We start from the raw sequence: 9,644 nt of genomic DNA on the forward strand, positions 1-9,644 counted from the left end.
TCGTGAGCGTGTAAATGCCGCGAGAATACCCCTCCCATGGGGTCAGGGATTCTTCTCCACTGCTCTGTCCCCTCCCAGGGCCTAGGACAGTGCCCACGCCACGGTCAGCATTTGGTGAATGAAGGATCCTTTGTAACCTTTCTGCCCTGGCACATCGCCCGGCATGTAGCAGGCACTCTGTTGTTGAAGGACAGTGCTTACGAGGTCAGAAGCACCTGCAATCTTAAGCAATCCTTGCTCGCCGTGCAGTTTCAGGCAGTGTATTGGAGGGATAGTTGTGAATCTGAGAAGTCCTTCTAGGTCTTGCTCAAATTATTCTACCTGGACACGCACAAGCATGTGCGCATGCACTCCTTTATTCCTGGCCCTCCCTCCGAATCCTTTTGGAGGACGGTGGCCCAAGAAAACTAGTTCTTGTAAAACTGGTTCTTGTCAAACCATTTCCTTATTTTTCTACCCAAAGAGGATAAAACCCTGGGGAGTGGAGCTGTAGGAATCCCCGCCTCCACCTCGCCCACCCCCCACCCCAGCCGCGGGCGCTGGGTTGGGGGGGGCACCTCCAGGGCTGGCTCATCATCAGACGCAGTTGTTCCCACAAAGGCACAGAACTTGAGACTTAAATTGGATGGATTTGCCTGTGGCTTTGTGCTCTTCGAGTCCTCCCTCCTTTGTTTTTGATTTATCGTTTTAATCAGTGGTAGTCAATCATTCCCTCTCCGTCTTGCTCACCATAAACACAACCCCTTGCCAAAAAAATTATGAGTGTATTAAATGATTTTATTACAGTAAACTGCAGATTGTACAGTGTAAACACAGGTGCTGCTCAAACTCTACACCCTCCAGTTCTGTCCAGACCAGCATGGGTGCCACGGAAAGACGAAGCTCCCTAAGAGTCAGAGGACAGGAGGTCATTTGGTTCAACCTTTCACCACTGAGATAAAGAAATGGGGGTCTGGGAGGGGAAGCCTTGGTCTCAGGTCATACTGATGGCCCACTGGCGGAGCTGGGATCAGACCTGGAGTCCTCTGATGTCTAAAATCCCTTCCATGACACCTTGGCTCTCTCCTCTCTTCTCCCACGTTCATTGTAGGCACACGTCAAGAGGGTACAAATGCTGGTGGAGGGAATGGAGAATTTGAATGTTGTCATTTGTCCTGGGCTGTGTATACACCAGGGATCTTTCTCTCCTGCGGTTGGTTGGGGTAAATGCGGGACACAGGACAAAAGGCAGGTAGGTCTCCCTGCATCCCATCCTGGCTTGGGAGTGGTGGGGACTTCCTATTCTCTAAGGCTGGCTGCCTCGGGCATTGTTCTGGGGACAGGAAGCAGACACAACAAAAGGAGGCTTTTCCTGGGACGAGGCCTTGGGAGGGCTGCCCCGCCCAGCGGCTGCTGCTTGGTGAGGAGGAGAACGTTTTTCCTGTAATGGCCTGACCACCTTGGAAGGTTTCCAAAGTGCCTCACCCAAGAACCTACGGAGCCTTGGAGTGGAATTTCTTTTGGTTCAGGGATAGAGTAAGAAGAATAAGAAACCCAATAAGAAATTGGGGCTAATTTCACCAAGGGAGTTACCCCAAATATCTTTCATCACTGACCATGAAACAGGCATTGTCCAAATAGGTGATTTATCAGGTGGATGGGACACTCTTAGGGGAGTAGATCCTGAAGATCGACTACTTGGAACAATCCATTGACAATGACACTTCCCACGGGGACATTTCTTAGCCTTTGAGAATGACCACGGATATACCCACACGCACACATATGCAACGTACGTATGACACATATTCATATACAGTTTAGTCTGCACATTGGCCGTTTCCCGCCTTCCTGTTTGTTTGCTGGTTTTGGCACATCTGGGCCTCTGTAGTAAACAGACCCAATATTTACCAAGCAGCTCCAAAGGTTACGTTTGCTTCTAAAAGTTTTTATTCCTGGTTCGTTTGGGTAAGTTTCAGCTCGCAAGAGAAGCTGTTTTCGCTGAGCCGGGGCTGCTGGAGAGAGGCAGGAACACAGGCCCATCTGTTGGAGATTGGAACAGAAATAGCCCCCTTTAAAAATAAATCTCCGCTTTTAACTCCGTAGATAAAAATATCTGAATAAAGGACAATTCTTAATCTCCACCTTCTCCCCTGCTTGACTCAAGCGTTTCTAAGTGGAGTTTTTTTTTTTTTTTTTTTCCCCTCTCCTTCTCCTTTTACAGGTTTCATTTTGGCTTTGATTCTAGCGAGTTTACTGACAGATTACTTCATTTTAACTATATGGCTTTTCTGTCTAGTGGGAGGCATATTTCTAAGTATCATATTTATCAAAAGAGCTCTGCAAAACAAGGGCCAGAATTATTCTTTTGATGGTTCCCCCTCTAACTACAACCACAATAAATTTTGTGAGAAAGAATGCTCAACTGGGGACCTTTTATGTTAAAGCCGAGAAGCGGGGTTCGGACATTGTCGCTTTCAAACCTCCACCAGTTGGGCCGATTCCCCGCCCCCCCTTCCTCCGCCCTCCCCGGGCAAAAAATCTCACATCTGGTCTCACTTGCAAGGCTGGTCCTGGGCTCCCAGGGGCTCCATATTTTCCCCCCTATAACTTTAAATCAGAGGAGCATTTCAGTAAATCACAGGGAACACTTATTTATTGGACATAGTTTTGGGTCTCTTAAAGCATGGAAAATAAATTTAATGGCGCGTTCGGAGCATTTCTCCAATCTTTTGAGGGATTACTTGGGGAATTTGTCAACTGCGCCAAGCCCAGCAGCCTGATCCAGAGAGATGGGGAGGAAATGATGGGAGAATCTTCTCAGAGGGCCCAGGTGGATCCTAAATCAGCCCCAGAAAGATTAATCTAAGGGGCCCGGTTACCAGCAAGGTTGATTGGCAGCACTGCCGTTTATTTAATAAACTATCATTTCAGCTGGAGGGTGACTTTAATCTGAATTACATTTTGTTTTTGTCATCCACTCTTGCCAAGTAATTTATGGAATACCATAGCGTGCTTCCTTGCCTCAAATGGCAGAGCGCGTCTGGGAGACCTGTGGCAACCGTGAGGGGCACAGAGAACAGTCCAGAGTGGGAAGGTGGCGAGAGGTAAGGACCCCCGGCTCGCCCCCCGCGTGCCCTGGGGTGTGGTGGGTGTCATTTGGGGCTGCGGGGATCATGTTTGGAGACGGCCTGGCCTGAGGAAAACGTAAAGGTGTTGATTGCTCATAATCAAGGGATGTGGAATATGAATTTCCCAGGACAGATCAGAGCTGATGGGCGGGTCTCCATGGGCAAGGCGGTCCGTCTGCCGGGCTGGGTGGGCAAGTTTTGTTCCTGGTGCCCTTGAGTAGGAAATGAGAGTAGTTGGGGCTGGCCCTTCTTCTCCGAGGCAAGCCTGTCAGGAAAAGGTTTCTTAGGCTTTAGTAAACCTGGGGCACTGATGTTCAGAGTAGTTTCAGGGATTCTTTAGGACAGGAAGATGGAAGGCTGGTTGCTGATGTAACCTTCAGGAAGATGTGCTTCCCCTTCAGATGGAAGCTGCTGGAAGAACAAAGGTCTGTTCATGAGGGCAGACAGGCTTTGTGTTCGGAGGCAGAGTCACAATGACATTATTGTGGTCACTATTAGTATTATTGCAACAGCACCCACGCCCTCCCCCGGAAGTGTTTTGGTTCTTACCTTCTGACTTGTCTTTATCTCAGGCTCCGTTAAGAAGGAAGAGGGCTGATTTTCTTGTTTTTGTTTTTTTTTTAGGTGAACACGGGTAAACTGAGGAACAGGCTTGGAATGCAAAAAGGAACAAAGGTTGGTGGAGATGCTCCAGCAACAGGGGTGCAGCAGGGCGACAGGGACACAGGAGAAGTCCCTTTCCAGCTTTCACAACGCCCCCAGGATCCCCAGGGGCTAGAGAAAATTGCGCCAGTTGTCGATTTTCTCGGAGTTTCTCTGATATCCTGGAGAGGGTTTTGCTCTAATTTCCCATCATCAGATATGAGCTCTTCGTATTCTGAGATAGTCTCCCTCTTCTTTGCTTCTTTATTCTTTGCTTTTTTAGCCTATGCCCAGGACCTCCTGAATAGCCATGGGCCAGGCGCTGGGAGCTGGGGAGCTCCCAGGGACCACGGAGGTGGTGGCTTTAGGAATGAAGAGGGTCGCTGGGGAGGCAGGATGACCTGCCTCCCACCCATGGCAGAGTAGGGTGGGTCCCTACTCTCTCCAGACTCAAAGTATAGCACAAATTGGATCTCTGTCCGTTGGGTTAATTCAGCTGGGTTGTTAGGTGTGGGTATGAAGGTTAGAAAATTACATGAGTAGGGCTTCGCTGCTCAGCAAGAGCCTTTAGGCTTACCCTGACCTTCATGAGACCTCTCACCAGTGTCATGTGCACGGTCTTCCTGACTGCCTAAGGTCTCTCACCGGCTGGTGTCAGCCAGGTTTGCAGGCTTGATTCCTACCTATCCTTCCCCTCCCGCCCCTTTCCTCCAGCTCCATCTCTAAACTCTGGCCCCCGTATGGTCCCAGGAACACACGGGACTCAGATTCCCCTTCTCCCTTTTGCTTTGGTGGCCCTTCTCTCCCTGTCCATCCGTTCAGTTCTACGTACACTCCGGGGACGAGATCAAGTTTTGTGTTCTCCTAGAACATGTCCCTGGCCACTTTGCTTCCTCTGACTGGCTTCCCCCACTGCTCTCTGTAGCATCAACTTAAATACTGTTCAGAATTGTCCTTATTGACTCACTGTTTCTCTGGACTGTCCCATCTCCTCGCTGGTAAACGAGGGACTTGGATGGGTGACCGCTAAGGTCCTTTTGCGGTTCTGACATCCTGGGATACTATGTGTGTCTCATCTCATCATCTGGACTGTAAACTTCTCAGAAGCAGGGATAATATCTTTTCTTTGCATTGACCAGTCCACTGCTGGGCTCTGAGTGGGTATTCCATAAGAACTTTTGTTGACCTGACCTTTTTGTGAACTTTCTCTGACTGGAAATGGAAGGTACGAGGAGGGGCTTAGGTGCCCTGGAAGCCTGGTCTTGCAGTCTGGCCTGAAGTTAAATTGTTCTGCGGTCTGTGGATGTGGTGAAAATTGCCATGGACATCTCAACTCTCAATGTACTCTGAGACAGGGAGTTGACATAGGGGACCTTTGCCCATTTTTTTTTTAATGTTTACTTTTTATTTTTGAGAGAGAGAGAGAGAGAGAGATACAGTGCGAATAGGGGAGGGGCAGAGAGAGAGAGAGAGAGGGAGACACAAAATCCCAAACAGGCTCCAGGCTCTGAGCCATCAGCACAGAGCCCGACGCGGGGCTCGAACCCACAAACTGTGAGATCATGACCTCAACATATACAGTTTGTGGTAAAGTAGAAAATAGTGCTCAGCTCGGCTCACACTTTGGTTTGGCCGCTTCACTACCCTCAGGACTCTGGCAAGTCATGTGGTCTCTGTCACTTGTGTTGGTTTACCTCAGAAATGACAATTGTGATACCTGCCCTGTCTCTCGGAGGGTTGTTATGGGAATAAGAAGATGAGTCATGTGAAGATGAACTGTCAAACATGAGGCTAATAGAGGGAGATGTGAAGTGTGGTTATGTAACATCTCTACATCAAAAGTCACAAAAAGTGAAACATGAAAAGAGAGTATCAAAAGGCTCTCTCTTTTCCTCGTTTGCTGTTGGACAAAGAACCACTTCTCTTCTCTGGATAATCCTCTGTAGAGACCCCCCCCCCCCACCTCGCCAAATACAATAAAATGAAATAAAATAAGATAAAAAGGAATAGGGTACAAGAAAAGAAAGTCCAGGAGTAAGAGGGAACATCCTGGTATATTCTGAAAGTTGACTCTGGGAAGAGAGGAAAACATGAGCAAACAAAGCTGTCACTCACTGGCAAGCTGCTTCCTCTGGGGAATAATCTCTGTGAAGAAACACTGAAGATCTGAATGTTGCCTGGGAGCAGGAGCAGAGACCGTCGCTGTGGCTGGTAAACCAGGAGCCTCCGGGATGGAGCCCTTCCTGTCCATTCTTGGGGTATCCGCAGCTCTGAGGGGGTCATGCTGTTGGGTAAGAGTCTGCCTGACCATTTCCTCAGCGTCCCAGCAGCCCTTGTGAACGGGCACGGCTGAGTGTGCACGGTGGTGCGGGGCCTCGCGTGGCAGACATTGACTCGAATATACCCACCCGCCCTTGGGCTCTCTCTCACACTCAAGGCTCACTTCCCACTTCCCCTTTTTCCTGTCCCAGCTTCCCTTCTTTTGACATCCATCTGCCTTGCCTGTCAATTGTCACCCCATGAATCAAAGTCAGAGGACTTCCCAAAGCTGGCCACTGGGCCTCTAGCCTTCTAGAAAACTGTTTGTGTGTGAGCAGACAAAGGACCACCCGCCCCCCCCCCCCACGCACCATCGCGACTCTCCAAGACGATGATTGAGTTTTTCCCCTGTTCTGCTTGATACTTCTGCCAAAGCAAGAAAAATCCTCATTGAAGTCTAGCAGGAAATCCAATAAAAATTCTTCAAAAGATGGGCTTGACATTGAAAAACAGCAAAATTATAAAATAGGCCTTAGAAAAGAGAGAGGAGAGTTATTATATCTGGCACCAAGCAAAAGCCCCGAGACCCCGTCCAAATGAGCCATCACAGATTGAAAGTGTTTAGCTTCCCGTTGATTAAATATGGAGAAGGACCCAGGGCCTGCCAAGCCTCGGGGATCCAAAGTTTGTTTTCAGTCAGAATGTGTTTTCAGTCAATGGAAAAAATGGTCGGCCTGCGCTGGGCTATGTAACCGAGAAGCCCCAGGTTTGGGGTGAGTAATGGCTGTGAAGCAGAAAACCATGAGGGTTGTTAATCATCCCTCCCAGGCCCCTGTAATTTAACTCAGCGACTCATTCGACTTGGAAGGCTCCCCCCACTCCCTTTCTTCCTTCTCCCTCAGTTGATTTTGCTCAAGGGGGAATAGATGAGTCCTTCTGATGCTTGTCTCTGCATTTCAGTTGTTAAAACTCCTCACCCGCAAGACCTCCCTCTCCCCAGACGGGCCCCCATCTCCCGCTGCTCTGAACACCCCGGGGACGCAGGAACCGAGAGAGGAGCCGCAGTCACATCCGTGGGGTTCTTTCAGGGAAATCTCTTTGTCCCACGAGCTTCCTGGAATGGAGGCCTGGAAAAATCTCTTCCTTCGCCATTGCCTTTCCAAGGGAGGCTGTTTCTCAGAGGTGTTTACTGACATTCTTTAAACAGGGTTATCTTGTTCCAGACTTGCAGGCGGGCTCTCCTCTGGCCCGCTGCATTCCCATACAATTAAGGGTGTAGGGAGTCTGTTTTCGAATATCGTTCAAGGCCCTAAGTGTGGGGCTCTGGGAGAGAATGAAAGGGAGAGAGACAGAGAGAGAGAGAGAGAGAGAGAGAGAGAGAGAGAGCGCGGGCCCGTAGAGCCCTATAGCGCGTAGAGCTAGAACTCTGAGGTAAAGTCAAACCTTTCCTGTCAAATGCAAACGCCTATTCTATGTTTCCACTTGAAGTTTTACACCCTGTGAGTAGCCTCTGCAGTGAGGGGATGCTGGCGCATTTCAGATTCTCTTTCCTCTGCTCCCCCCCTCCACCTCACAGGAGCCAGGGCTTTCACTGGCACCAGGGGTTCATCCTCTTCACCTCTCCAGACGCCTGTGATTCATGGGTCCCACGGCGCTGAAATCTGGTTACAGTTGCAGGGGGTAGGCCCTGCCCAGCATTCTTGTGGTCTGTGCTTGTTTCAAAATGGCGGTCGGCCCCAGCCACAGCCTCATCAAAGTACAGGCGGCTTGATACCTTTCGGCTGGGCACCCACATTTGGTTACAGGAAGTCACGCCGACCAAATATTTTTGTGGACTGGGCAAATAAACTAAAGAAGATGAGTAAACAAGAGGCTTTCTAATGACGACATGTGAAACGCTCAGGGGTTTAGTGGAAACGGATTCTTTTGTAAGGAGAGCAGGTCTCAGGCAGCTTGGCTGCAGAGGACATGTGTCCGGGCCGCAGATGCCCCGAACGATGAGTGAGGAAGGGACAAGGAGAAGACGGCTCCATGGGGCTAGGTTGTCCCAAATAGCAGCTAGAGGCGTTCCGGGCAGGGAGAAGAATGAAATGCCGTGGGCAGGATGTAGGTGTGTGTGCACGCGTACGTGTGGGCACGCATGTGCGTATGCGTGTGCGTGCATGTCTGTGTGCTTCCTCCTTTCAAGAGAAAGGAGAAGAACTGAGTCAAAGTTAGTCCTCATGGACAACCCTCTGCCTTCACATTATTATAATCCTCCTCCTCCTCCCCCTCCTCACCATGACGGTTATTTATTGAGTCATGACAACGTGCCAGCATGGTGCTGGCAGCTTCGTGTGTCATCTGAGGCAGTCCTTCCAACGACTCCTTGGGACATGCCTCATTTTCCTTCTTCACGATAGGAACCTGAGATTCAGAGTCCAGAAGAACACAAAGCTTAAAAGTGGCACAGTCGGGATTTGAACCCAGGTCTGTCTAGCTTCAGCCCTGAACCCGCAAAGGCAGTCTGGTGGGCAGGCTATGGCAGGCAGTGATTCCAGGGCCCAGACGTTTGGAGAGAGCCCAGGAGGGTCCAGATCAAACATGCCACTTCACAGGGGGAAAAAAACCAGAAGCCTCATCTGGTGGGGAGTCTGCATTTCAAAAGTTGTGGAGGCTGCTGGGGGCCTCATGGACAAGAGCAAGCGCAGATTGGAGGTCACTGTCACCATCAATCACCACCAGCCTTTTGTTGGTAGGGTTGAACGGGAAGGGGCTGGTTTAGGCACCAAGCAGAGAGGGTGAACCAACAGCATTGAGGGGACTCTGCTGGTGGCAGGAGATGGGAAGGAGCATTTACAATTTTAAGATGAATCTCCATGGTTTGGGGAATACTCTGATAGAAGACAAGGTGCTGTTTCTAGGTCCCAGAGGTGTGACGATGAACAGCATTCCCATAATGAGCTAGCTCATCCCGGTGATGAGTCAACCCTTAAAAAGACTAGATATTTTAGGGCGCCAGGGTGGCTCAGTCGGTTAAGCGCCAGACTTCGGACTTTGGCTAAGGTCACGATCTCATGGTTTGTGGGTTCAAGCCCCACATCGGGCTCTGTGCGGACAGCTCGGAGCCTGGAGCCTGCTTCGGATTCTGTGTCTCCCTCTCTCTCTCTGCCCCTTCCCCCATTCACTCTCTCTCTCAAAAATAAACATTAAGAAAAAAAAAAAGAGACTAGATGTTTTGTGTATTTATCAGTCCAGTTTTGAACGTTTATTTTTTTTATTTTTTTTATTTTTGGGACAGAGAGAGACAGAGCATGAACGGGGGAGGGGCAGAGAGAGAGGGAGACACAGAATCGGAAACAGGCTCCAGGCTCTGAGCCATCAGCCCAGAGCCCGACGCGGGGCTCGAACTCACGGACCGCGAGATCGTGACCTGGCTGAAGTCGGACGCTTAACCGACTGCGCCACCCAGGCGCCCCTATCAGTCCAGTTTTGAATGCTTCCTTGATCCACATCACCCGCAGACCTGGAAGTTATCAAGAAATACATTATTATGTTTGCATTCAGAGATACTTTACAGTTGAGAAAAATATATACATGAAACATAAAGTATAATAGTAGCCAATATATACATTATCTATCTATCTATCTATC

General features: G+C 49.6%; 1 long non-coding RNA gene across 2 annotated transcripts; it reads right to left on the reverse strand.

The window, feature by feature from the left end:
* Positions 1–762: 762 nt before the first annotated feature.
* Positions 763–8,046, reverse strand: LOC121020625 (uncharacterized). Of its 2 annotated transcripts, XR_005786260.1 has the most exons (6): positions 7,630–8,046; positions 6,383–6,437; positions 5,868–6,036; positions 3,660–3,761; positions 1,891–2,022; positions 763–1,114 (listed from the first exon to the last, which is right to left on the reverse strand). It is a non-coding gene; the product is annotated as an uncharacterized LOC121020625 (long non-coding RNA). The 2 variants fall into 2 exon arrangements; XR_005786252.1 differs by lacking the exons at positions 6,383–6,437; positions 7,630–8,046 and having other exon boundaries at positions 5,868–6,349.
* Positions 8,047–9,644: the final 1,598 nt, after the last annotated feature.

This window comes from Herpailurus yagouaroundi, unplaced genomic scaffold, assembly GCF_014898765.1.
Source record: "Herpailurus yagouaroundi ecotype Mexico unplaced genomic scaffold, PumYag 28, whole genome shotgun sequence".
In the NCBI taxonomy this organism is placed as follows: domain Eukaryota; kingdom Metazoa; phylum Chordata; class Mammalia; order Carnivora; family Felidae; genus Herpailurus; species Herpailurus yagouaroundi.